Source organism: Hyaena hyaena, unplaced genomic scaffold (assembly GCF_003009895.1).
Source record: "Hyaena hyaena isolate Hyena2069 unplaced genomic scaffold, ASM300989v1 scaffold_335, whole genome shotgun sequence".
Classification (NCBI taxonomy): Eukaryota; Metazoa; Chordata; class Mammalia; order Carnivora; family Hyaenidae; genus Hyaena; species Hyaena hyaena.
In genome coordinates, this window is record NW_024080968.1 from 1,082,407 (window position 1) to 1,110,159 (window position 27,753).

Here is a 27,753-nt window from a genome sequence, read left to right on the forward strand (position 1 = left end):
GGCGGGGGGGGGGGGGGGGGGGGGGGGGGGGGTCGGTGCTAATTTTCTGCCTGGTGTACAGGGAAGTATCGAGAATGGCCTTGTGGTTTGCAACTGAAACATATAATTGCCTGTTTCTCCTTGGTGTTTTAGCTGGTAGTCCGCTGCACACATTTCACCAGGACTTGATTTTTTTTTCTTTTTTTAATCCAACCTTTGAGGACATGCTTCCAGCGAGGCATTTTGGAATTCTTGAATTCCAGAGATTTTTCTGGCCACATCAGCTAACAGAGGAACTCTTCAAAACCGAGAGAAGCCTGCAAACCCCTGGTTGGAAAATCGACTCATTCATTCATTCATTCATTCTGCAAATACGTCTTGTGGGCTTACGGATTGCCAGGCCTCTGTGGCAGCCCGAGGGACAAAGGGAGCGTGACGTCATAAAGCTGGCTCTTTGGGGGGACCAGGTCCCGATTCAGGAGCTGTGAGAGCACATACATCTGTCCATTTAGTCAGCATCACGATCCTGTGAGATAGATACAGTTTTCAGCCCATTTTACAGATGAAGAAACAGAGGCACAGAGAGGTTAAGGAAACCCCAAAGGGCACACAGCTGGTGAACAGAGTCCAGATTCAGACCCGGGAAGACGGGCTCCTGCGCCTGGACTCCTCTCCTTTTCCTTTCAGCTTTTGAATTTGGAAAAATGTCCCAGCTCCGGTAAATTCGCCAGTACGGTACAACGGGCACCATATGCCCCCGTCACACGGATTCACCAGCTGTAGGTTTGCCACTTTGGCTTTAGCTCTTTCTCTGTAAGTTTTTTTTGAGCCCTTTCCTTCCAGATAGCCTGATTCTTCGCCCCTAAATATCTCAGTGCACATAGTAATGATCTATTGCTGCATAACTACTTACCCCCAACATTTAATGGCTTAAATAAACAAATATTTTCTTCGAGCGCAGTGCTGTGGGTCAGGAACCTGGAGGTGGCCTAGCTGGGCCCTCTGCTGGGGTCTGCTGCGAGGCTGGAATCAGGGTGTCAGCTGGGACTTCATGCCAGGCACCATCGTACTCACTCGTGGGCCTGTGCGCCGGAGGCCTTGGCTCCTTTCCCTGTGGGCCTCTTCACAGGGCTGCTCATGTACCTGGCTGGCTTCCCCCAAAGCAAGTGAGAGAGAAAGAGAGAGAGAGGGAAGGGGGTGGGGGGAGGTGCCAGAAAGGCAACCACAGTCTTTTATAACCTAAACCCAGAAGCGATATATCACTTCGGCCGTGTTCTCAGGGTCCCGGGACCCTGAGTCCCAACCTTGTATCGGGTGGGAGGGCCTCCCAGGGTGTAAAGACCAGGAAACAGAGATCGGCGGGGCCTCTGCTCACAGGATGTTTTTGTTTTTTTTTTTTAATTTAAAAAAAATAAATTTTTTTTAAGTATTTTATTTATTTTTGAGAGAGAGAGAGAGACAGCGTGAGCAGGGGAGGGTCAGAGAGAGAGGGAGTCACAGACTGAAACAGGCTCCAGGCTCCGAGCTGGCAGCCAGCACAGAGCCCGACGCAGGGCTCGAACCCACGAACCGCGAGATCATGACCTGAGCTGAAGTCGGACGCTTCACCGACTGAGCCCCCCAGGCGCCCCTGCTCACAGGATGTTTGTTACTGACACTAGACAACTAGCTGAGTTACTCCACGGTCGCCTCTCTGGCTGCCCCACGATGTCCTTTTGATCCGGTCTTGTATTCAGTCCAGGACCCTGCTCTGCACTTACTCATCCTGTCCCGTTGGTTTCCTATCCTCGGGGGCAGTTCCGCAGTTATTCATTCGTTTGTATGTTTTTGCCTTGTTTTTCAAACCACTGGCTTTTTTTTTTTTTTTTTAAGAACCCAGGCCAGTTATTTTGCAGAACGTTCTCAGTTTGGACTTATTTGATGTTCCCTTGTGATTATTCAGGTTAAGCATTCTCTGTCAGGAATCTTGTGTGTGTGGGTGGCACTGTAGAAGCTTCCCCTTGCCGTCACCGCCCTGTACCACCCAGTGAGGAAGCCGGTCCTAGAAGGAATAACTGTTCGGTGTGATCGGGGACGCACGTAGCTAGGGGACGTGCGGGATACCGCAGGGTAGGGACATCCGACTTTACAGGCCACAGGGCATCTAGCCAGGTTTGTTTGGGAGCAGGGCTTGGGAAGACTTTTGAGACTTGGGAAGATTACGCATTGGGCAGGGCACCGGTGAGTCGATGAGTGGGTCTGGCCCAGGGAAAAAAAGAGGGGGGAAGTGCTCCCGGGGGTTGGGGGACAGCGTGTGTGACAGCCCAGAGATGAAGCCCAGCCACCTGGCAGAACTGAAGGAAGTTCTGAGTGTCCACGGGGCAGAGGCACAGAGATGTCCTTGGGTGTGGCTGGGAAGGGGCCTCGGAAGTCATACAGAGCCCCTACGATTGCCTGACACGGTGTCGACTCAGATGGCGACATCATGACCTGAGCCACAGTTGGACGCTTAACCAGCTGAGCCACCCAGGCGCCCCCAATTCAGCTACTTCAAACAGAAGTGGGGGAAGGGCCAAGGAGAAGGCGTGGTGGTCGCATGATAGCGGGGCCACACCTGGGGGCTGCGCCACTGGACAGTGACTGCCACCAGAGGGCCCAGACTCTACGGACCCCTCCCACCCCTGGCAAGGATGTGGCTGGCGGAATGTCTGCCCCTTTGCTGCTTCTGGAAGCTTCTGCCTTTGCCACCACTGGGATGGATTCTGCGTGGCACATCACTTCCGTTGAGTCATCGGCTTTCAATCTAAGATCCAGGAGGAGGAATGGATTGGTGGATGCCAGTTCCCATGCCTGCGTCCTATTTGCAAGAGCTGAGAAAGCAAATTCCTGGCATCCGCCTTCGGGAGCCAGGGCCTCTAATGTCAGAACTCCCCCACATGGGAGAGGTGTTCAAAGGGGGTGCCAGCCAGCAGAGGGGAGAGTTGTCCGCTGGATATAGAGAAGAGTTTGAACATCATCTGTGAACCCCAGGGCACCTCGGAAGGATTCAAAGCAGAGTGTGCAGTGGTCACACTTTTGGAGGTGACAGAAGGGAGACAGAAGGACAGCTGGAGGCTGCGGGTCACCCCAGCAATATATTGAGTGTGTTCCAAACTAGGTATTGGTCTTGGAATAGAGAGGAGGGACGGATGGAAGAGAAATCTCGAAGGTGGAGCCCCCCGCTGATTGTAGACGTGAGAGGGAGGCAGAGGAAGTCAGAGTGTGTGTAAGAAGTGGGGCTATGGAGGTGGGAGCTGTGGTCTGGAATTCCATACGTCAGCTTTTGGTGTTTCCGGCAGCGCCAGGAAGGGAACTGCTCCTTCCTGAACAAGTTAAATCACGCGGTTCAGATTCTGCCACTCTGAGGAGGGGTAATCGGCAGAGTGGTTAAGACCCTGCCGCCCAGTGCCTGGGTTTAAGTTCCAGGGCTGCTCCGCTGGGCGGGTTGTTTGAAGCATCTATTTCTCCATCACTAAGAAGGACACTGCTTGTACTTACCTCCTAGGGTTGTTGGGAGGAGAAAACGGATCGTTGGGTTCTTGTAGACCTGCCATTCCAGGCCAGGCCCTGAAGGACTGCTGGGGGTTGGGGTCCGCTGACACTCCTTCTTTCTTTGGTAACTTGCCTTGATGTCCCTTTGAAGAGCCCCTCAGCCACTTTCAGGCTTTTGCCTCTGTTCTGATTCTGTACTGTGCTGCTTCATTACTTGGAATTCCAAAATAACCTGGGCTTTGTACAACAGTGCGGTGTTGGTGGGTTTTGTTATTTTATCCATTACCCCAGAGTTCCGTGATGAGCTTACACATCTGTCCCCGCCCCCACCCCACCCCCCACCGCCCCCGCCCCCGCCTGCTTCTGGACTGTGAGTTGCCGGTGCAGGTCTACTCCACGTTCTGGACGTGAAACCACTTTGTCCTTTTGAGAAACACTCCTTCCCCACTGTCAGTCCACCTGGTTCGGGAGGGGCTGGCTCCCCTCCCCCCACCAGGGGCAGATGTGTGACTCAGATTTGTCCACGGAATGCCCAGCATCACCTTGGTGATAGCGATTGGTCCAGGGATGGCACGTGACCCAGGCTGGGTCAATCAGAATAATTCCTGGATTATAGATGGTACCGGAGGAAAAAAGTACAGTAGTCCCCTCTACCCCCCACCCCACCTCCTGCCCCCCAATCCATAGTTTCACTTCCCTGGGTTTCAGCTACCTGCCTTCGACCAGTGAGAAAGCAGATGATTCTGTCTCTGAATAGCGCTGAAGGTCAGTAGCCCAAGGTTATATCACAACACCTGAGGTCACTCCCTCACTTTATCTCATCAGGTGGGCATTTGATCATCACACATCATTACAAGTACAGGACAATAAGTTAGTTTGAGAGAGAGATCACACTCACATACTTTATTATCCCAGTGTATTGTCATCATGGTTCTATTTTATTATTAGTTGTCCATCTCTTACTGTGTCTAATTGCTAAGTTAAACTTCATCATAAGGATGTATGTTTAGGAAAAAACAGTATATATAGGGTTCGGTACCATCCACTGTTTCAGGCACCCTCTGAGGGTCTTAGAATGGATCCCCCCACCCCCGTGGATAAGCGGGGGGGGGGGAAGGGGGTTGTCTATGGACTATCTCACCACTGGGATTGAAAAGCTAGCAGGGTGGCAGGCTGAATGCACCAAAAACTATCTCTGCCAACAAGTTGGGGGAGAGAATGCCTGAGAATGAAGCCAACCTGGAAAAAAGCAAAAATGAGAGGGAGAGAGAGGTAACGACTCCATTATGTTTTAAATCCCTTGATCAAGCTGTGTCTGAAGCCAGCTACTCCTGAGGTCCGGTTATGCAAGTCAATAAGTTTCCCGTTTTACTTAAACCAATTTCAGCTCAATTTCCTGTCCTTTGCAACGGAAAGGGTTCTGACTAATACACGGATCTTTCGGAGAAAGAGAATGATTTACCATAAAGCCTTCCCACAGAAATGAATTTGTTTGCAGCAGAGGTTTGCTCTGAGAAAGCAGGGCTGATATTCTTAGAAATCAGAGTCCTTTGCTTTCTGCCCTGTATTTGTAAAAGAAGGAGCAAGGAAGGTTTCATACCTTCCATAATGGCTTTGCCTGTCCCCAGGAGGCTCAAGCCCCAGGTCCACTTATTATTGCTCGTGAGTCACTTAACACCTCTAGATCTGTTTCCTCATCTGTAACATGGATATATTATTAAGACGCAGAGTTTGAGGGGAGAATAAAATAAGATAATGTATGATAAGCACAGGGACAGTACTGGTAGGTATAGTAAGTGTTCAGTAAAACCCACCCATTCATAATTGTTATTAGACGGAAAACCTACAATGCGCCCAATATCATGCCAGGACCTGGGAGAAGATCATGCGAGAAGAATGATGTGCCTGCCCGGTATCTCAGAAATCTTCACGAGGGAGAAAAGATTTGATCTGGCCTTTCAAGGATGCACCCAAATTTAAAAACATAAATAGACACAGGGCTTCCTAGACAGAATGGGTAGAGACAACCGTCAGCAATGTAACAATATAGTGTAATAAGTAACATTTATTGAACACTAGCTGTGTACCAGGAATCACCGGAAGTACTTTCTGCCCGTAGGCTTTTGTGGTAATCCTGACAGCGCTTGAGGTGGGCACCACGATGAGCTGTTTTACAGGTGAGGCCGCAGAAACACAGAGAGGTTAAATCCTTTGCCCCAGATCACTTTGGTCCGAAGTGGTGACCCAGGGTTGAATCCCCCCTGGGGTATCTCCATCCAGAGCCCACGTTCGCAACCATTCTGCTAATGCTACCATTACTCATAAAAAATAAGTGGAGATAACAGAGAATGTCAGTTACTGAGGTCACACAGCTTGCAGGCGCTCGAAAGGTGCTAAGGATATAAATGAAAAGACAACAAAGGTCTGGCCCTCAAGGGGTTAAGCGTTTTGTTCTGTGGTCTGTGATCATAGAAGGGGCCAAGCAGAGGACTCTGGGAGGGGAAGGCGACAGGCAGCTGGTGGCCTGGGGCGGGGAGGGGAGGGGGGGGTGGCCAGCTGTCTCCCACTGACCAGGCCTCTCCTGGGCGGGCGAGGCCCCAACAGCTGCGGGAGGGGATCGGCGCCTGGCGGTGACCCTGAGGTGAACAATGTGCCTGCGGCTCCTCAGCCTCCTGACTGGCCATCTGTCCCACCACCTGGGAGTGCCATTTCTGCTTGTCCCCTTTGCTGTAAATGGGGAGACAGCCTCAGGATGAACCAGAGGAGCTGCGTGAGGCGCCCCAATCTCTCAAAAGCCCGGAGCCAGCTGGCCGCCAAGGTGTATTTGGCGGAGAAGGCTGGGCGGCGAGACGAGCTGGGCTTTGCAGACACACGGGACCAGGTTGGGATCCGGGCTCTGCCACTAAGAGCCACCTACCTTCGGGGAGGCCACGCCTCCATCATCACATATGTCTTCTGAGAGGTGGGGTGGGCACAGACCCCAAGGGGGGACTGGAAGTTTTAATGAGATGATAGAGGCTGTGCATAAGGTCAGGAACCAAGGTCCACACCCTGGCCCTGCCTCTCCCCCTTCTTCGCTGCGTGGCCTGGGCAGGCTCTTTACTCTTTCTGGAGCTCAGTTTCTCAATCCCTAAAGTAGGGTGATAATATCTACCTCCCTGGGCTGTGGTGAGAAAAAAAAATAAATGCAGAAAACACCTAGAACACTTCAGTAAGGGCTTAGTAAGAGAGGCAGTTTAGTATGGTGGTTGAGAGAAAGGCTCTGCCACCTACCAGCTGTGCGGCCTAGAGCAAGTTACTTCCCCTCTCTGTGTCTTGCTTTCCTCACTTGTAACATGGGGATGCTCTTAGCCCCTGTCTCAAAGTCTTGTCATTAGTAAGGATTAGACGCAATGTTATAAATACCCTTGGAGCCTAGTGGTGGGAACATGGTAGAGATCGGCTCTTAACGTTTCAAAAGTGTGTGTCGACCTTAAAGTGATTGTTACTAGAACTAGAGTTACTATTAACATTCTTTCTAGAACATTCCTCCCCAAGGAGCGGTCCGTGGATAGTCTGAGGAAACATCCTTTTATAACAGAAGGAACCTCTTAGAGAAAAGATGAGGAATGGGGCAAAGGGCTCACTAACATTTGGGGGGAGTTTTCTGTGTAGTCAGGAGAACCTGAGACTTGAGTCCATCCGGCTCCAAACGGGGATAATCGCAAACGCCTCCACAACCAGCTGCACATCCTCGAAGGCCGAGAGTGGTGACTGACATGCCTGGGCTCTGGGGAGGGACTTTCCGGATTCATTTCCCCTCTCCAACACTAGCTGTGTGACTTTGGCCAAAAGCTATTTCACCTCCCCATACTGGGTTCCCCACCTGTAAGATGAGGACGCCAACAGACGGGTTTCGCAGAGGGGAGCCCGTGAGTTAGTCCGCAGAGAACGGAGGTTTCCGATCAGGGTGACTTCTCCCCGCAGGGGACATTTAGCAGCCTCTGCAGATGTTTCTGTGTGTCCCAGCCGGCGACGAGGATGCTTCTGGCTTCTGGTGGGCAAAGGCCAGGGGTGTTGCTGAACATGGTATAGTACCCAGAATGACCCCACAGCAGGTAGCCGTCTAGCCCCAGTGTCCACAGAGCCAACAGAAGTCCTGACCTAGCATATGGGCCTTAGCACAGAGCGGGTAAATAGTTGGGGCTCATGTTTGTTTAATGACTGAATGAACTTGGTGTCTCTAAGCCTCAGCTTCTCTCTCTTTTGTGTAAATATATATGTATATATGTATACATTTGTATATACATGTTTATATGTGTATAAACTGTGTGTTTATATATGTACATGTGTATATGTGTGTGTGTGTATTTACATACACACCATGCATACACACACACACACACACACACCCCTATACATACATACATGAGATTCAAGGAGAAAAGTCTCCTGTAGTGCCCAGCCGGAGGCATGGATGCCTGCTGTCATCCACTGCAGAATGTTCTAAGCAGGGGGCACAGAGTCCAGATCTGAGGTTCGGGCAGGATGGCTTACCCAGGAGGCCAGTTTGCCTGAGCTCGGCATGAATTTCTTCTAGTTCAAGCTGTTTTCTCCCTGAAGGATTTCAAGGGTAACATGTACCCAGACAAACAAAGCACGGCATGCGGATGGAAGCTAAAGTCACTTTGATCGTGTGTGTTCTCCCTCCTCGCTAATTTCTGAAGCTCTAAGAATTTTAAGGGAAACTTAATCCACACGCTGTTTCCTCCTGTGCACGTAATTCATCCAAACGCCTTTCTCTAACAGAACCTCTCTGCGGCTTGAAGCCCTCCCCACACTTTTGTTTTTATCTTTGTCTTCTCTCTCCCTCTCTCTGTATCTTCCTCTCCCTCCCTCTCTCTCCTTGCTCATTAAAAAGATGCCTTTTCTCTCAAGTACAGGAAGCTGACTTGTGCCCAAAACAAACAGGGTGGACCCTGAGGCTCCCGGGGCTAACTGGGTGCCTCCGGACGCTGGGCCCTGAGCAGATCTCTGATCAGCCGCCTCCTCCCTGTTCTGTCTTCTCTGGCTGGCCCCCCAGGGAACCTCAGGAAGGCTGCGACAGGGAGGTGAGGGTGTACACCAGAGATGCTTACTCCTGCCCTGAGGACGGGGGTCGGGGCCGGGGACAAGATGTCCCTTCCAGCGGTGGGTATCTCTGATTCTGTGGTGGGTTCATAGGGACCACACTGGCTTCTGGCGCCTTGCAGCCTGGGTCTCCTCATCTGGGTCGTGGGGGAGTGAGGGGCCGTTCTGAGTGTAGGGGTGAGGAGCTTGTGAACCGAGGGTCAAAGAGTGTGTGTTTCGGGCACCTGGCATGCACGGCAAGAGCTCAGGGCTTGCCAGCCACGGGCACCCCTTCTTCTTCAGGGCGTTTTCTGAACCTCGCATCTTCATCTCCAAGATGGGGAGAAAATCAGCAACTCCTCTCTGGCATCGTTGGGAAAGTCCAACCAGCTCTTTGCTAAAGGCTCTCCCAGAGGGCCTGGCACGGAAGTGGTGCTCAGAAACGCCATGTGTGTATGACTTGTCGTAGTCCCGTCTGGGCTGCTCCCGCAAATTGCCGCAGTCTGGGTGGCCCGAACGACAGAAGTCTGTTTCTCACAGTTCTGAAGGCTGGCAAGGCCAAGATCAAGGCGCAGGCGACTAGGTGTCTGGTGAGAGCCAGCTTGCTGGTTCTCCCCATGTCCTCACATAACGGAAGGGCGAGCGAGCTTTCTGGGGTCTCCTGTAAGAGCGCTAATCCCAATCGTGGGGGCTCTCCCCTCCCGAGCTAATCGCCTCCCAAAGTCCTCACCTGCAGATGCCCTTGTATTGGGGAGCAGGCTTCCACATACGGATTTTGGGGAGACACAAACATTCCGACCGTAGCATGTCTCGGACCTTCCTGAGCCCCTGACTGCTGTGTAGTGTCAGCTAGGGGAGGAGGGCTCAAGATGCTCCCTTTACCATCTCCTGGCAGTTTGTTTGGTTCTTTATAAAGAGTGTGCCCCCTGCAGTTAGCAGTGGGAAGTTCCTTCCTTTCTCTGGGTGCCTTAGCCTCTCTGGGCCCCAGTTTCCTTATCTGTAAAATGGGGATAATTCTAGTACGTGCACCTGCCAGATATTGTAAATACCTATCTAAATGCAATCTCCCATGCCTGCCACTTCCTAAGTCTTGCTTGGAGAGTTGGCCATATTGAGCCAAGGTGGCTGGGCCCTCATCAGCCATCTAACAAATTTTTTAAAAGCTCAAGCTCCCTGTGTGTGTGGTTTTTTTTTTAATATTTATTTTTGAGAGAGAAAGAGCATGAACAGGGGAGGGGCAGAGAGAGAGGCAGACACAGAATCTGAAACAGGCTCCAGGCTCTGAGCTGTCAGCACAGAGCCCGACAGTTTATGAGCTCAAACCCATAAACTGAGAAATCATAACCTGAGCCGAAGTTGGACACTCAACCGACTGAGCTACCCAGGTGCCCCTCAATCTCCCTGTTTTTAACCAGCTTCCAGACACCTCAGAGAGTTCAGCCGCCTCTCCTACACCTCAGTGCTTCTGCTCTGCAGGGGGAGAATGATTCTGCCTGCCGGGGACCACGCTCCCACAGATGCGCCTCGTGACATCTTCCCAGGCCTGGGAGCCTGCCGGAGCACAGGCCATCACAAGTGCTGTTACCATGACCCACATTCTCCAGGGCCCTTGGGGGACGCGGGAAGCTTGGATTTGTGTAGACTTTCATGAGTCGACTCCGGTCATCGTTAGGGCATTTGATGATTTTGGACGGGGCTTGCCTTGCACCTCTGTGGCCTGCGGAGCCCTCCTGGGTGTGTTGCATGAAGGGAATGCGTCATTTCTCCTGTTTGCCTCGTCAGCTGTTGTAGCGGGCTCATGGTTTGACAATTGTGTGTTTTGGTTTGGCTCTTCCGACCTTCTGCAGGCTTTGCCACGGAGGGCGGAGGGGCCGAGGCAGCCCGTGCAAGCCGTCGGCTGCCAGCCGGGCGCCTGGCGGGTCTCACTTCGGGGAGACGCAGAGCCAACCCACTCTGGCCTGCAGCTCGCCATTTGGGGGTCTCGTGTGCCTGGGGTCAGGGCTGGCTCGGGGCACCGAGAAGCCTGAGCTCTGAGGGCCTGGAGAATTCGTGTTGACCTTGGGATCTGTGTCCCATTTCTCCAGTGCAAGTTAGTCTCCTAACCCGTAGATTGTTTGTCTCCAGAGCCTGCTTGTATTTGAACTTCTTCCTCCTCTGGACCTTGCCCATCGGCTCCCAGTAGGACCGTCAAAGCCTCTGCCAAGACGGGCCATCAGCAGTGGGGGCTGCTCCCTCCTTCCTTCTAAGCTCAGAACCCTGGGAGGTCTTGCATGTGGAGACGGGGCGCATGGCTTTGTGTTTTATTACTATTTATTGTTCTTGTTATTTTAACATTTATGGAGCACGTCTTAGCTGTGAACTCATTTCTCCAGCGTCACTGCGGTCAAAATCTCTCCAGGGTGCAGGGCGAGGGGTTACTTTGATTTGTTTTTGGCTTTTGCCCTATTTACTTTATTAAAAATATCATTCTGCTTGGGTCTCCCTTTGTGCTGACGACTTTCCTGGATGTGGCCCTGGGTCCGCCCTGTGCCCCTGAACACCATTGTTTGAGTGTGAGCCTGGGCACGCACGAGCAAACATTTTCTGTAGAGAACCAGATAGTAAATATTTTAGGCTTTGCAGTTTAATGGTCTGTGTCGCAACTACTCTACTGTCATTGCGTTAAAGCAGCCACAGAAAACCAGTAAATGAATAAAACTTTATTTATGAAAACAGATAGCAGCTGGAATTTGGCCCCTGGCCATGGCTTACTGACCTGAGTGTAGATGATCAGAAGAACAAGTAGGAACTTATCTTCGGTTCTTCCGTGGATCTGAACTGTAAGTCATTCTTACATTTCAGCCTGATTCTACCTCATTGTTGGAGCCCCTAGAGCAGGGGTCAGTGAACTGTGGCCCCCGGGTCAAATCTGATCTATCTTTGTCAATAAAGTTTTATTAGAACACAGCCAGACCCACTCGCTTCTGTATAGTCTGTGGCTGTTTCCCCTACATTGGCTGAGTTGAGTAGTTGTGACAGAGACCCCTTGGCCCTCAAAGCCTAAAATATTTACTGTCTGGCCCTTCACAGACAATGTTTGCTGACCCTTGCCCTAGAGAGTTGGAGACTGGCTGGAAAACACCCTTTTTTCTCACATACATGAAGAGTGTTCAGACTAGCCCCTCCAGACTCTTCCTCTTAGGCCTTTTCTCCCAATCTCTTGTCTCAGCCTCCAAATACTTTTTTTTTTTTAAAGTGGGCATCCCACCCAACATGGAGCCCAACACAGGGCTTGAATTCACCACCCTGAGATCAAGACCCGAGCTGAGATCAAGAGTCAGAGGCTTAACCGACTGAGCCACCCAGGCATCCCACCTCAGCCACGTATATTAGATGTTCTTTTCTGGACCCTAAGCTTTTTCCACTTCCTTCAAACACTTTTTGACCGTGATCCTCAGAAACATATTTATGACAACCTTGTAATAAGAAAGGAAAGAAGCGCACGCACACGGAAGGCACACTGCACTGTCGCCACCACACAAAGCACACGTAAGTAAAAGTGTCGGGAGATAACAGTTTCTACAGGCCGTACACTCTCGGGTTTTCCATTAACACCGTCAGGAGAGGCTCGACTCTGCTGTGGTAGCAAATAACCCCGAATCTGAGTAACTTACATCAACAGACGTTTATTTATTGCTCCTGGTCCATGTCCTTTCTGAGCCCCCTGGGGACTCTGAAGCTACAGAATGTCACCCACGGGGTCTCCAGGAATCTGTCCAGAAGGGTCACCTGTCATTTCCATGAACACTTCTTTGGCCAAAGCCACTTGCGTGGCAGGAACATTGAACAGGCTGAAAAAGTGGAGTCCTGCTGTGGACCCAAAAGGTGAACCTGAAATACCTGGTGAATTGCACTCATAACCACCATGCTGGTTCTCCCGAAGATAAGGTTTTAAGTTGAATTTGGCACTTGAGACTCTGTTTTGAAGAGTTCAGGGCTTTGACTGGAAGTGTGCTTCATACGGTGATACCAAAAACATACATGACCGGCTTCTTTTATGGGAAAATCTGAAGTGAAGGGGTGACATCGAAGAGTAGGGAGGGTTTAATGCTTTTGAAACTGTCCTGATAAGGGGGCACCTGGGTGGCTCAGTCGGTTAAGCGTCCGACTTTGGCTCAGATCATGATCTCGCAGTTCACAGGTTCGAGACCCGTGTCGGGCTCAGGCCATAATCTCACGGTTTGTGGGTTCGAGCCCCATGTCAGGCTCTGTGCTGACAGCTCAGAGCCTGGAGCCTGCTTCCGATTCTGTGTGTCCCTCTCTCTCTGTCCCTCCCTTACTTTCTCTCTCTGTCTCTCTCTCTCTCTGTCAAATAAACATTTTTTTTAAAAAACCCTTAAAAACAAAAATAAACTGTCCTGCTAAGTATGGGAATAAGCAAGGGCAAACATCACAATTTGAACTTTCAGTGACAGGTGACAGAAAACCTGCTTCGTACTGGGTTAGCAAGTAAAGGGAATGTATGGGCTTAAGGAACTGAGAGTCCAGGGCTAGGGCTGAGTTCAGGTATAGCTGGATCAAGGCTTAGGTGACACAATCAGGATACCAGTTGCTTTCTGGCTCTCAATTTGGTTTTCTTCTCCACTTTTTTGGCTCGATCTTTAGACAGCACATGGAGCTAGATGGTGGGTCCATCCCCACATCCTCTGAGGTACATAGTAGCTTGTCAACAAATATTTATTGAATGAATGGATCACTTACGATTGGCTTAAACAGTCGATACTTTCAAGTGTCAAGTTGATACCCGTTTTAAGACTTGGGTTCACCTGTTTGTGCACCACACAGAAGTTCAGAGTGAAGAACATGGCTTCGGTTGCAGCCCCTAGCTGTCCCTCTTACTGACCACGTGGCTTTGGACAGGGGTCTCCACTTCTGCTTGCCTAGGTTCTGCATCTGCGCCGTGGAAGCTAAGAATAGCAACCACCCCATGGAATTGCCAGGACGTTTAAACGAGATCATAGTCATATTTGCCATTTACCAATGGGTCACCGAGAGCCACACGTGGTGCTTACAAGATTTACGTGTAGTAACTTACCGAATCCTCATGACCACCCTATGCAGTACGTGCTCACATGACACGTGAGGAAAGTGTGACACAGAGGCTGAGTGGCTCCTGCAAGCTGAGTGCTGGGGTTGGGGTGTGCACGCAGCCGTCTGATTCCAGAGCTCTTCTCCACCCTCGGTGCAGAGCGCTTAACGCAGCGCCTGGCACCGTGCAAGCACTGGGTGACAGAAACAGCCATCGAGGCATGCTTGTTTGAAGATGAGGGTGGCACACAGAGCAGTTATTCGCAAAGAGGAGTGAAGCCCCGTTCCCACCGGAGGCTGCTCCCACCCAGAGGTCCTGTTCCTAAAGACGGCGAGCCCACAGAACGGGGCTGAGCCCCGTGGGTCCAGCCGCCGCGGACCCCACGGGGCAGGTGGTGCCCACGTCAATCCGTCAGCCCCGCCACGGGGGGAGCCGGGCATCGTAAGACTTGCATGCAAGATGGTGCCTTCCCGGTTATTTGAAGATGCAGAACTTCTGACCTGTCCCTGGGGAAATGAAGATAAAGGAGTCACTCTGAGTCACTGTACAGAAAGTGGGACTTCATCAATATTTCCAGTTCATTCTATTTCAGTTTTGCACAACTCCTATAATTCCACGTTCAAGGACCCACCCTGAGAAACCCAATGTTTGAAGTCCTAGAACTCTGTGTTGTTTGGGATTTTTTTTATATTTATTTTTGAGAGAGAGACACACATAAAGTGTGAGTGGGGGAGGGGCAGAGAGAGAGGGGGAGACACAGAATCCAAAGCAGGCTCCAGGCCTGGAACTCTGTTGTTTTTATTTTAATGTTTTGATAGCATTGTTTCTAATATTAAAACTTGGAAAAATCAAAAGAGATAGTTGAGGTATGTTTTAAATTAAACATTATAATGTTTTTAGTTATAAAATCTAAATTATAATCAAACAGTAACAGCTTAGTGTTTGTCCAGTGCTTAGTGTAATGGGCCTCTATTTGGTGCTTTATGGGTTTTAATTCATTTAACCTTCTGACGACCCTCTAAGGCAGGTTTACTGTTAACCTGAGGTCCTAGGGCTCAATAACCCCCCTTAAGATAACTCAGCCGGCAGGTGGGGCCCAGAAGCTGTATCCGTAGCCACCACACTGTGTCAGTCCTGCTCTGATACCTGACCCTAAAAAATATGATATTGTCATAGATAGTGTGTGTAAAAATCCTTGAAATGTGTTCTCTGTCCCTTTTGCCCTCACCACACTCCAGCTGCTCTATTATCCTTTCCATTCCTTGGACATACCTGGTTCATTTCCACCTCAGGGCCTTTGCACATACTCTCTGCTTGGTTGCTCTTCCCTTTCTCCTCTTCACATCTCTTACTAATCCACATCAGATGTCTGCTCAAATGTCGCCTCCTCCAGGAAGCCATCCCTGGTCATCTTCTCTAGAATATGTGTATGCCCCCTCCCATTGTCTGTCTCCCCAAATAGAATGTCAACTCCAGGACGGCTGGGATTTTGTGTTGTTTACTGCCCTAACCCCCAAACAACGCTTGGCATGTAGTAAAAGTTCAATAAATACTGTAGAAGGAGAGAAAAGGAGCAAGGGGGAGGGGGGAAGGGAGGAAGGAGAACAACTCAGAAAAATAAAATCCATAAATTCAGGTGCTTACAGCAAAGGAGCGCCCCACACAGCTGTGCTTCCCTCTGAATCCCAACTTATTTTGTCTTGTGGTTTATAGACTAAAAGTTTGTATAGCAAACAGGCCCTGGGCAGCCAGCTCCCTTTGAGGGAACGTGTTCATATGATTTGTACGCTGCCTCTCCCGAAATGCCACGCGGATTAGTGACCTGTGTTTAACGCAGCAGCGGTGAGATAAGCAGGTGCCCATCCCCCGCGCTGGTGAGCGACCAAAGACACTCTTGTGTTTCTTTGTGTCGTTCCCCAGATGCCACCTCATTCTCCTTGTGGTCTCATTCTCAGCCCTGAGCAGAGCTGTGAGTCGACCTCAGCCATCGGACCGCGCAACAGGCCCTGACGACACTCGGTTCTTAGGACAAGGCCCACGCCGTGCCAGGGGGAAGCCGGTCTGTGGGCTGTGGGCTGAGCATCTTTGGCCAAGGACTTATTCTGAGTTCTTTTGTTTGTTTGTTTGCCTGGATCTGGGGGTGAGGAAGGAGCAAGAACAGTACCTTCGGTTGTTCTAAAGGTCAGGCTGGGCTGTCGGCATGTCCTGTGGGCATTTTCTCAGCCGGGGTTGGCATTCTGGTGTTCGCGGAAGGGGCAGGGGGAGGTGGGCTTTGCCTTTTATTTTCTCTTCTTGTCGTTCTTTGTTGCACTCTTCATTTTCTTCAACGCTTGTTCATGCAGTCATCATGCATTTAATGAGCACCTACTATCTGCTGGCCAGACCCCCCCTGCCTGGCATTCAGAGACACTGAAGAGGTGCAAGAATTGCACACCAGCAACCTTTATGCTCTTTTGGATTCAAATTTCTTGCCACTTTTTTTTCCTTATTGGTTTTATCTTATTTTATTTTATTCAAAAAATTTTTTAAACATTTATCTTGAGAGAGAGAGAGACAGAGCGTGAGCAGGGGAGGGGCAGAGAGAGAGTGAGACACAGAATCCGAAACAGGCTCCAGGCTCTGAGTTGCCAGCACCGAGCCTGATGCGGGGCTTGAACCCGTGAGTGAGATCATCACCTGAGCCAGAGTCAGATGCTCAACCAACTGAGCCACCCAGGCGCCCCTGTTGGGTTTACTTTTAATTACAAAAGTAATCCACATGCTTATCCTGGCACATGAAGATGACGCTGAGCTATAGAAAATAAAGTGTGGACACTCCCAGGTTCCCTCTTCCAACATGGCCGCCATCACTGTTGGATGTGTGGTCTTGCAAATGTGTTTTAGTGTATACAAAAGCCATCCTGCAAGTTCACATAGTTTTCACAAAATGGGATCAGACTCTGCACCACAACTTACTGTTTTCCACTTTTAAACTGTGGACATCTTTCTGTGCCAGCACGTACAGGTCTTCTCTGCCTCCCTTCGGAAGGTGGTTCATTCGTGGATATAGCATAACCCTTACTCTTTCCGTGTGGGCCACCCAGTGCAAGGATCAGCTCACTTTTTCTATAAAGAGACAGACAGTAAATACTCATAGCTTCACAGACTCTTCAGCCTCCATTGCACCTACTCAACTCTGGGGTCTGAAAACAGCCATAGACAGTATGTAAACCAAGGGACACGACTGTGTCTCAATAAAACTTTATTTACAAATCAGGGGGTGGAACTTTGGGCTGCAGGTTGCCAGCCCTTGACCTTGTAGTCTTCCACGTTTTTCTCCATACTCATGTGTTTCTAAACAGATGGATTTTAGTTTGGTTTGAACTGGTTTTGGGGTTAGTTTAGGGTGTTTTGGGAAAGGTTGGGGGGCTTAGCATAAGGAAGAAGAATCACTGATTTAAAAAAAAAATAATGTATTACACAAGCTTAGCATCTTTTTTTCTCCCTTTAGATGACATTCGCAGAATTGGCTCCAGGACACCTGGGATACTTACTGTTTTGTTACTTATTGTTTCCAGTGGCCACAAGAGATTCAATGACGTGCATAGTCAGTGTCGGTTCATGGAATGCTAGCTGCTGTGACAAGCAAACCCTGTCATCCTAGGTCCACATCTGGCTTCTCACTCAGGGAAGCAGTGCTCCTGGTAGACCATTGTCCCGATGTGCCCCACCAACAACTCAGGCTCCCTCCCCTGTGTAGCTCTCTGCCCTCTATGCCTCAGAGGTGAGTCCGAGCAGCAGGAAGATGAGCAAAGAGAGAGAATGATCAAGCGATAGAGACTTTGCAGGGGCACCTGGGTGGCTCAGTCAGTTGGGTGGCTGACTTCAGCTCAGGTCTTGGTCTCACAGTTCTTGAGTTCGAGCCCTGCGTCGGGCTCTGTGCTGACAGCTCAGAGCCTGGAGCCTGCTTCGGATTCTGTGTCGCCCTCTCTCTCTGCCTCTCCCCTGCTCGCGCGGTCTCTTAAAAATAAATAAACATTAAAAAATTTTTTAGGGGCGCCTGTGTGGCTTAGTCGGTTAAGCGTCCGACTTTCGCTTAGGTCATGATCTCGCGGTTCGTGGGTTTGAGCCCCGCGTCGGGCTCTGTGCTGACTGCCGGCTCAGAGCCTGGAGCCTGTTTCAGTCTGTGACTCCCTCTCTCTCTGACCCTCCCCTGCTCACGCTGTCTCTCTCTCTCTCCTAGAAATAAAACATTTTAAAAAATTTTTCAAAAAAGAATTACTTGATTGAAATAAAGCAGTCTCAACCTGGCCTGGAAGGGACAAAGCGCGCATCAGTGCTACAGTGTTTATGGACCAGGATGGCTGTACGGTGAGGACACTGGAATGTTCTGAACACCTGCTGTCTTCTCCACTGTTTCTAGTCGTCTATCAACTGGAAAGATGATAGCACAAACTTGTTGGAACTTTGCTATCGGAATTAGTCAGTTCCAAAGGTGGTAGACTGAATATGGCCCTAAAAAATACCAGGTCCTAATCGTTAGAGCCTGTGAATGTTACCTTGCGGAGCAAAGACTTCCCGAGATGGTGGTGGTCACGATGGCGGTGACTGGGCGGGGAGACGGAACATGCCAGGTTGCAGTGAAACTTCATGATTTCTGATGTATCTGAGTGTGTGTTTTCTGTAATTATGGGAAAGGCGTGACTGTGTATGATTTTCCACTGATGTTTGATGTCAGGGCAGCAGCACTGTGGAGATACGAGAGAACGTTCCGGGAGGGACCTTCATTTATCCCTCGCCATCCAGTACCTAACAGGTGTTCAGGAAATAAATGCCTAATGGATAAGTGCATAGGTCAGAAACAGATCTGACCGAGTCACGGTCTTTCTAATTACATCACATCTTTCACTATGTACGAAGAAGCCCTTCCCCTGAGCTCGGAGTTTCTGAACCTCAGCACTATCGAGTGTTAGGCTAGGTAATTTTGGGCTGTGTGGAGCTAGCCTGTGCATCGTGGATGCCACACTCCCCCAGTTTTGGCAACTAAAAATGTCTCCAGCATTGCCCAGTGTCCACTGGGGACACGACACAGTGGCCCATTTTAGCTGACCGTAGTGAGTGCCCTGCCTCTGCAGAACTTACTCCTTTCCCCACCGCCCTCGGCGTTCTCTCCTTCCTCTTGCAGCTCTCTGATGGTTGTCTCCCAACACATACATGCACACGCACGCACATGCATGCACACACGTACACAGATGCATGCAAATGCCTGCACACGGACGCACACATGCACATGTGCACCCACGTATACACACACAGAGACACACGTGCACATGCATGCACACACGTACACAGAGACACACGTGCACGCATGCGTGCACACGCACGCCCATGCATGCACACACGCACACAGAGACACACGTGCACGCACGCACACGCATGCACAATGCCCATGTATGCACACAGAGACACACGTGCATGCACACGCACATGTACACCCACGCATGCACACACGTACACAGAGACGCATGCACATGTGCGCACACACACTCACATGTCCTTCAACAGCATATCAAAGTGTCCAAGAATAAAGGTTCTCTCATACCGTCTCCCCTCCCCCACTGTCCATTTCCTGAACCTGGTGCCCAGCTGACATCGGGGACATCTTGTCCTCTGAAGTCTCTGTTGATGCCCCATCAACATCAACAGGAGCTCCGTGTGCAGGGGGCGGTGCGAGGGATGTTGGAAAGTGCTGGACCGGTGTTCTTCTTTGCCTTCTCGAATCTCAGCAAGGGGTTGTGTGGAAGGGGTTGCAAGGAGACAACTTTGAATAGGGCCCCTCTGGTCCCACCTGGCAGATTCAGGAGAGGAGAGGCGTCCTGAGCTCAGGGCTGGGGCTGCCATACACCCAGGTTTTGGATTTTTTTTTTAATTTTTTAAAAATGTGTTACTTAATTTTTGAGAGAGAGAGACAGCATGAGCAGGGGAGGGCCAGAGAGAGAGGGAGATACAGACTCTGAAGACAGACTCTAGGCCCTGAGCTGTCAGCACAGAGCCCGACATGGGGCTCGAACCCACAAACCGTGAGATCATGACCTGAGCTGAAGTCGGCCGCTTAACCGACTGAGCCACCCAGGCGCCCCACCCAGGTTTTGTTTTGATCTGTTTTTCCATCAGTGTCATTCTGGGGAAAAAGTAATACTGACTTTGGCAGTGGAGCACTTGCTATGCTCTCCAGCAAAGCATTTGCCATGTATGTGGTCATCTCATCCCTCAACGACCTTGGAGGTGGGTACCATTATCATGATCCCGTTTTACAGCTGATGAAATGGAGGCTGGGAGAGACACCTCATTGTCAAAAGACACACCTGGTAGGAGAAACAGCTGGGATTTGATCTCAGGACTGTCTGTTTCCAGTTAGTAATAATAAAAGTAGCTAATTTTTACTGATATGTTTACCAAGTGCCAGGTACTGTCTAGAGTGCTTTATGTGAATTAATTTATTTAATCCTTCCTACCATCGTGTGAACTACGTATCTTTATGATTCCCATTGATGAGTGAGGGAACTGAGGCACCAAGAGGTTGAGCGACAGAACACTGGACAAACTACATCTCCTGGATCAAATCCGGCCCACTGCCTGTTTTTGTAAATAAAGTTTTATTGACACGTGGCTATGCCCGTTCATTTACATGAAGCTGCTTTCAAACCACAGCCACAGAGCGGAGCAGTTGCGAGAGAGACGGTGACACCCGCCAAGGCTGAAATATTTATAGAAATATTTTGTGGCCCTTTTACAGAAAACACTTGGCAACGCCTGTGCTAGGGCCTTCCCTGATCACCCTTCTGCCATCCAGCCTGCTGGATTTTAAGCGTATGTTGGAAGTTTAAACAAGTGAGCATTTTGGCAGCAGCTGGAAAGAAAACGGCATCCTAAAGGGGTGCCCTCGGAAGGCTAACTTCTCATCTCTGTTATGTTTCGTGGAGATCTGGCTTCACAGGAACCCACCAGCCTAGGCACCTTCTCAGCCCTGGGGGAAGAGGAAGGATGCAAAAAAATCGAAGACTCCTGTCCCTTGGCTAATTTAACCCCAGACAAGCAAACAAATAAATGCATAAGCTACATTAGATTGTCTTAAGTGTCTTAAATATATACAAAAGAATGTCTTAAATATATATAAAAAAAGAAAAGAAAAGAAATTCAGAGAAAATAAAACCGGAGGGCACACTGGATCTACAGGCTCTAGGTCTCCTACTGGCTGGGGGATTTTTTTTTTTTTTTGTAAATGCAGATGCTCAGGCCCCTCCCTTCCCCCAAAAGTACCTGATTCAGTTGATCTGAAGTGGGGACTGGGCATTGGTTTGAAAAACAAAATAAACCTCCCAAAGTGGTTCTAATGTGCAAAGAGAGTTCGAAGGTGGATCATAGGTGATGGTGAGGCAATGGTCAGTGGATGGGGAGGTATCCTTTGGCTAAGCCAAATGGACAAGTGGAGAGTGCAAAAGGCACAGGAAACAGCATGTGCAAAGGCCCGGTGGCAAGAAGGAGTGAGGTGCAGGGGGTTCAGCATGACCAGAACTCCGGCTGCCGACAATGGGTGGGGAGGGATGGGGCTGAAAGGCTGCCAGGGCCTGGGTCAGAGCGTTCTTAAGCCAGTGTTGTTCAGACTTCAGGTCTTAACACATTAGTGGATCATGAAATCAGCTTGGTGGGTCACAGCCAGCCCTGGGAGGGGAAAAAAAAAGAATAGAATAGAAAATACATGTGTGTGTCACACATGAGGTCAATGTGGTTTCTTGAAACTTTTATTTCAAGTTTTATAAAGGTGTACACTGCACTGCATTGTAAAATGTGTTTCTTTACTGTGAGTCTCAGTCAAGGATTTTGAAAGCCACTGTTTTTAACCCCAGTGAATGTTTGGAATTTAGCCTGAGGGCAGTGGGAGCCATTAAAGAGGTTTTATTCGGGGCATGACAGGGTCAGATTTATGTTTAAAAATCTCACTCCAGGAGCTTGGAGAACACACTCAGGGGGGTGGGCAGTGGAGGCCTAGGGAGGGCGGGGGGGGGGAGCAGGAGGGAACGGAGTCAGTCATCAGGGACTGAGGATGAGACCCATGGTAGCTTCTGGTGCCCAGAAGGCCCGCAGGTGGCTGTTGCAAGGCTGCGCGCCCACACAGCAGTGCCAGGGAGTCCAGGCGCTGGAGGGTTGGAAGGCTGCCTTCCACCCCTCCCTGGGCAGCCCTGGCCCCTACTTGGCACCTTTCCTGTGGCCCAGGTATTTTGGGCACAGTGGACATTGGCTTTTTTTTTTTTTTTTTTAACACCCTCTCTCTGCCAGACAGTCTGCTAAAAATGCTTTCAAGTCATAACTAATTCAGTACCCTCACAGCAACCCTTTTGGTAAGTGCTATCATCCCCATTTTACAGATACGGAAACTGAGACCCAGGGAGGATACAGTACTTGCCCAAGGTCACCACTATCATCAAGTTGCAGGACCGGGACCCCGGAGTCTATGTTCTCCAGCATCTGTAGCAGTCATGTGGGGGTCAAACTGCCCGAGTTTGAATTTCAGGGGTAATAGCTGGGTACTTTCCCGAGGGGTCCATGAGCAGTGCATTCGGTAAACACTTCTCCACACGTAGAGAAGTGACCCACTGGACAGCTAGATGCTCCGTAAGTGAGAGCTGTTGGTGCTGCGACAAGGTGCCCCCACTTGGTGTAACAGGTAAGCCGTGGAGCTGGGGTTCAAGTGCACATGCCGGTGAACAGAACGGCAGCTCCAAGCGCTGGAGTTCGAGTCCCGCCTCCGCTGTCTGCTCCCTGGGTTCCTGAGGTGCGGCACCAATGTCCACTCTGGGACACTCTAGGTCAGGGACGAGCACTGAGCCCAGCCTGCGGTGGGGACCCCTTTCTGAGTGTGAGCTCTTGGTCCTACAGGTCAAGGTCAAACAGGAGTATACGTGCCGAGGCTGGGGTTCAAGGTCCCAGCCGGCTCGCTCTGGAGGCACCAAATCTCTTTCAAAAGGGACCAGGGCACCACGTGTGATTTCTCTCCTGGTCTATCAAATCCTCGATCCCCTCTGCCCACCCCTCACCCCCGACAGCGGACAGGTTAGGGCCATCGAGGTCACACTGGTCCCTCCAGGGCCTCAGGGTGCTGCAGTGACGGCCCTGACACGGCCACCCCATGCTGCACAGCTCCTGAATCTGACCCCGGCGTACCTGCTTCACGTCCTGTCTCCAAGAACTGTTTTCTCTGGCATATGATGGAGACAGGTGACCTCACCTGGTTCGTTCAGGCTCAGGCTCGTCCAGCCTCCCGAACACCTGGTCTTGGCCTCTCGACTTCCCTGGCTTGGCGCAGCCCTGCCCGCCTTGGCTCCTGTCCTCCGTGCCGTTCCCTGCAAGTATGACTGGCCCTTCTAGAACATGTTTGTCCAGTCAGGGTTGATAGACTTCTCAAGCTGCTGTCTGTTGACTTTTCTAAGAGCCTCCCGGCTGCCGGGCCGCTGTGGACGGCTCGCAAGCCTGGTCCCCCCTCTCGGGGCGTGGGGCCCGCTGAGAGAGCAGGGCGCCGGCCATGTTCACAGGATGGCGTCTGAAGAAGACGCTGGGCTCATACCGGCTGGGATGAAGCAGGTAGAGGAACGGGCTTCTATGGGCAGAGCTTCTGGTGATTGTTCAGAGAGTTCCGAAATGCAGAGGGCAGACAAACCATTCTTGACAACCAAGATGCGAACAAGACGAGGTCTTACAGTCTCTTAGATTTTGTTTATCCTTTCATTCAACAGATGTTTACTCAGCACACATTCTGTGCCGGGCTCTGTTCTAAGCACCACAAATAGAGCAGGAAGAACCTAATTATGATCTCGATCCTCCTGGAGTCTATTAAGCTCTCACGTAACACCATCCAAGACAAATGTGATGCAAGCCACGTGCCTCAGTTTAAATTTTTTGGTAGCCACATTTACAAGATATAAAAAAAGACGAGGGGCGCCTGGGTAGCTCAGTCGATTAAGCATCTGACTTCGGGTCAGGTCATGACCTCACAGTTCGTGGGTTCAAGCCCCGTGTTGGGCTTTGTGCTGACAGCTCGGAGCCTGGAGCCTGCTTCAGATTCTGTGTCTCCCTCTCTCTCTGACCCTCCCCTGGTCATGCTCTGTTTCTCTCTGTCTCAATGAGAAATAAACGCCAAAAAATATTAAAAAGAGAAATGGGAAATTAATGTTTGTGATATATTTTATCCCATGTATTAAGGCATATTATCATTTCAATACATAATCAATATTTTTGAGGTTATTAATGCATTACTGTACATTTCTTTTTGTACCAAGTCTTTGAGAGACAGGGTTTTACTTGAACCACATCTCAGTGTAGACTGGCCACGTTTCAGTGGCTCACGGCTACTGCCTAGAGAGCCTAACTGCAGACGAAGCATTGCAAAGCTGACTAACTAGCTGATTATCAATTGCAGTGGTAATGAGGGCCGTGAATGAAAAGTGAAGACGAATCCAGGAAGGGAGAGTGGCGGCCATGGTGGTGGTCAGAGAAGGCTTCCTGGAGGCAGGGACGTTGTCCTATTTGTGCAGAATCCTAAAGGTGGCAAGGGCGGGGGGGTGGGGGTGAGCATCAAGGGCAGAGGGGTCAGCAGACCCCACGGTGTGTAGACCCCAGGGTAGCAAGGAGCATATTGCCTTTGAGGGACAACAGGGAGAATGCGGATGTCCCTGGAGGGATGCGGTGGGAGAGAGCGGCAGGGGCCGGGTCACCAAAGCCCCCAGCACGGGCTCTGGTGCAAGGCGAGGCGCTTGGCGATGCAGCCGCGGCTTGCAGCTATTTCAGACTTCTAGAAGATCGGCTTGGCCAATCGAGTCTTGTAGTCAATGCCTCCAGGACAGCACCCGCCGGTGGCCCAGCCAGCAGCCACGACCCCTCTTCCAGGCCCACAGACCCCCATCTTGTTTTGTTGGCCATGTGCTCAGGCCCAAAGGATGAAGGATGACTAGACGAAGCCCCTTTACGGTGCTCCCTTCACACCAGCGAGACAGAAGGGAATGTCCACTGGGGGAAGCCGGTGGGGAGGCTCCTCTAAGACAAAACAAAGGGGGTGGGTGAGAGGTGGCCCCTGTTCTGCTCCTTCCTGCTTCGGATAGGGTCATGTCAAGTCATATTGCTTGGAGCTGTGGCTTGTGACGTCTGTGGCCAAAGGAAGAGGCCAGAGATGTGCAGAGGTGCTCACACAAGCCCTGGACACTGTTGGCCCTCCGAGGCCCCTGTCGCCAGCCATCCAGCACATCGGGCAGGAGAATGTGCCAGAGTGCTGTCTCCCCTCACCCTCTCCGCACCCCTCTCGGCCCCCCTGGCTCGGGTGAGCCGGACTCACAGCCAGGCTTTCTGGCTGTTTTTAACCCCCGTGGTCTGCTGCCTCCGTTTTTTATGTGCTATTTGGGAAGGTCCCGCCCCCTCCCAGAACATCTAAAACAAGGTTTTTCAACCTTGGCGGTTTGGACATCTTGAGTCAGATGATTCTTTACTGTCGGACGGTTAGCAGCGTCTCTGACCTCTACTCCCTAGATGTCAGTGGCGCTTTACCCAGTTGTGACAACCAAAAATGTCACTGGATATTGCCAAGTGACCCCCGCCCCTGCCAAGTGACTCCCCTGGAGGACAAAATCGCCCCCCCCCCCACTGAGAACTTCTGCTCTAAACGTTGTTTAATCTCAGGTCCTCAGTTTTCTCTTCTGCAAAATGGGTGTGGCAGGGGCACAATGTTACTTACCTCAAGGGTTATTTTGAGGATTAGATGAACCAATATACGTAGAGCACCTAACATAGCGCTTGCTGCACAGTGAGCTCTTTCATAGTGTGAAGATTGGGCTCAGACGTGCCTGTGACTTGTCTGTCTTCAGCTACCAGGAACTGCTAACTGGATTTTACCAGAGTGAGTGAATTCCATGACCCACAGTAGAACCTACTAGGATATTGGCTCTGGGAGTCGGAGGAAGGGTACCGTCTGACCTGTCCCTCACTGGATTCCCAGGAATTAGACGTGGCACATAGTAGGTGGCACATAGGAGGTGCTCTGTAGTGCTTATTGAACGAATAAGTCTTGTAAATATCTGTAAAACAATAGTTTGGTTCTCTCTTAAGGTGTCTCTCATTGTTTCTTCTCTTCCTTTGTATTTGTTTTTACTATTTTTTTTTTACTGGTTTTTTTTTTTTTGTTTTTGTACCTTATTTGTGCTGTAACTGTGTTTTTACAAACACCAGAAATTATGGATCGTGAGGATTCTTTAGCGCTGCTGTCAGCTGGGCCAGCCTAACTCAGAGCCTCAAACTGTTTTAGCCATCCCCTTGGTCTCTGTTAGCCCCACGATGCACCCTTTTAGGGTTTACTATTTTCCCCGGAAGGCTCTGGCTGGATATTAAATCTGGCCATGGGTAGATCTCAGCAGAGGGTGTGTGTTTAAGCCTGTTGAGTTTAGGCTTCAACTGGAATTTGGAAGTCCCTCCCCTTTTCTTGTACAAGCTCCATTATAATCCAATTTATTATTAAGTACAAGGGAGAAGGAGATGAGGAGCATCCTGCGAGTTCCCTGAAACTTAACCCTACAATTGAGTGAATGTTGGTCCATAAAAATTAGGATGCTGTTCCCATCTCTAAGCTTGTTTTATAACATGGATCTCATGTTCTTCCATCAGACGTGCTGATTTAAGGCGTGATGTTGAAAGACAGATCCACTCCAGGGGACTTGGGTCGACCTGATAAATTTGCAGACACCCACTGCAGTTGTTTGTGCAGAATCAGTTCCCAGATTGTCGTGGTGAATTTGCCCGGAGCTCAGCTAAGGCATGCACTAAACTCCGGAGTTGGTGTAAGCTGATATTTTCCTCAAGGGCCACCGTTTTGAAAATTCCTTGGTTTCATTTCTTTGCTGCCCACCCAACCCCCCCGCCGACTGTAGAAATCAGTGTTCTACTTGTTCAAGGGCGTATGCAAGTCCTTAGAGGACTAGGTCCTCACCTAGGGTGGTTCTGACCCCAGGGGACATTTGACAGTGTCTAGGAACATTTTAACTTGTTGCAGCTGGGGAAGAGGTGTGCTACTGTTGTGTAGTGAGGAGAGGGGCCAGGGATGCTGTGATTGAGCCTACAATCCTAGGGACCCCCGCACAGAAAAGAATCACCCAGCCCCCCAATCTCAAGAATGCCAAAGCCAAGAAATCCCAAGGTGATGTTCATTGCATCATTGATTAAAATCACAACAAAACAAAACAACAACAAAAACAAAACCTGTAAATAACCTGAATGTCCATCGCTTGGGAAATGGTTAAATAAACTTTGGTACATCATTTCCCTGGAATACTATGCAGATGTTAAAAAGCATTAGGTGGCTTTATGTGTACAGCTGGGAAAAGTGTCCGTGGTGTGTTTTTTAAATTTTCTTCTTATTATTTTTTTATTTTAGAGAAAGAGAGAGAGAGAATCTTAAGCAGGCTCCATGCTCAGTGTGGAGCCTGACATGGGGCTTGATCCCATGACCTGAGCCAAAATCAAGAGCCAGACTCTCAACCGACTGAGCCACCAAGATGCCCCTCCGTGGTGTATTTTTCAATGGGAAAACAAATATACAACAAAGTTTTTAAAATAAATTAATATCTGCTTTTAGTACTATTAAGGAATTTTGTAGGCACTGGTAATGGTATTGTGGTTATGTTTTCAAAAAGCCTTGTTTTTTAGACAGGTGTATTTTGAAATATTTACAGGTGAAAGTGTATTATGGCTGGGATTTGCTTCCAAGTTCAGTGAAGGAGACGAGTAGGTGGGGTAGAAATTGGACAGGATTGGCCATGAGTTGGTTGTTGGGGCTGCGTGATGGGCAGAAAAGATTTGTTGGGGGGGTATGGGTATTTTTGTGTGTGTTTAGAATTCATAATATGAAGTTGCTACACACACACATACATAAATGCACTGAACAAAATCAGGTAGGAGATGATAGATTGATTGATTGATACAAACATAGGATTTAGCTCTTCGTAACAGATAACTGAAGTCACAGTGGCATAAATAGCCCAGAAGTTTATTTTTCTCTCATATAACAGTCTGGGCTGACACAAAGCTCTGCTCTG

The 27,753-nt window shown here is 50.0% G+C and overlaps 1 protein-coding gene and 1 non-coding gene across 3 annotated transcripts in view; one reads left to right on the forward strand and one right to left on the reverse strand.

The window, feature by feature from the left end:
- EYA2 (EYA transcriptional coactivator and phosphatase 2) overlaps positions 1 to 27,753 on the forward strand; it is a 268,108-nt gene that overhangs the window by 36,349 nt on the left and 204,006 nt on the right. The window lies entirely within an intron of this gene.
- TRNAQ-CUG lies at positions 16,282 to 16,363 on the reverse strand. Its single transcript has one exon. It is a non-coding gene; the product is annotated as a tRNA-Gln (tRNA).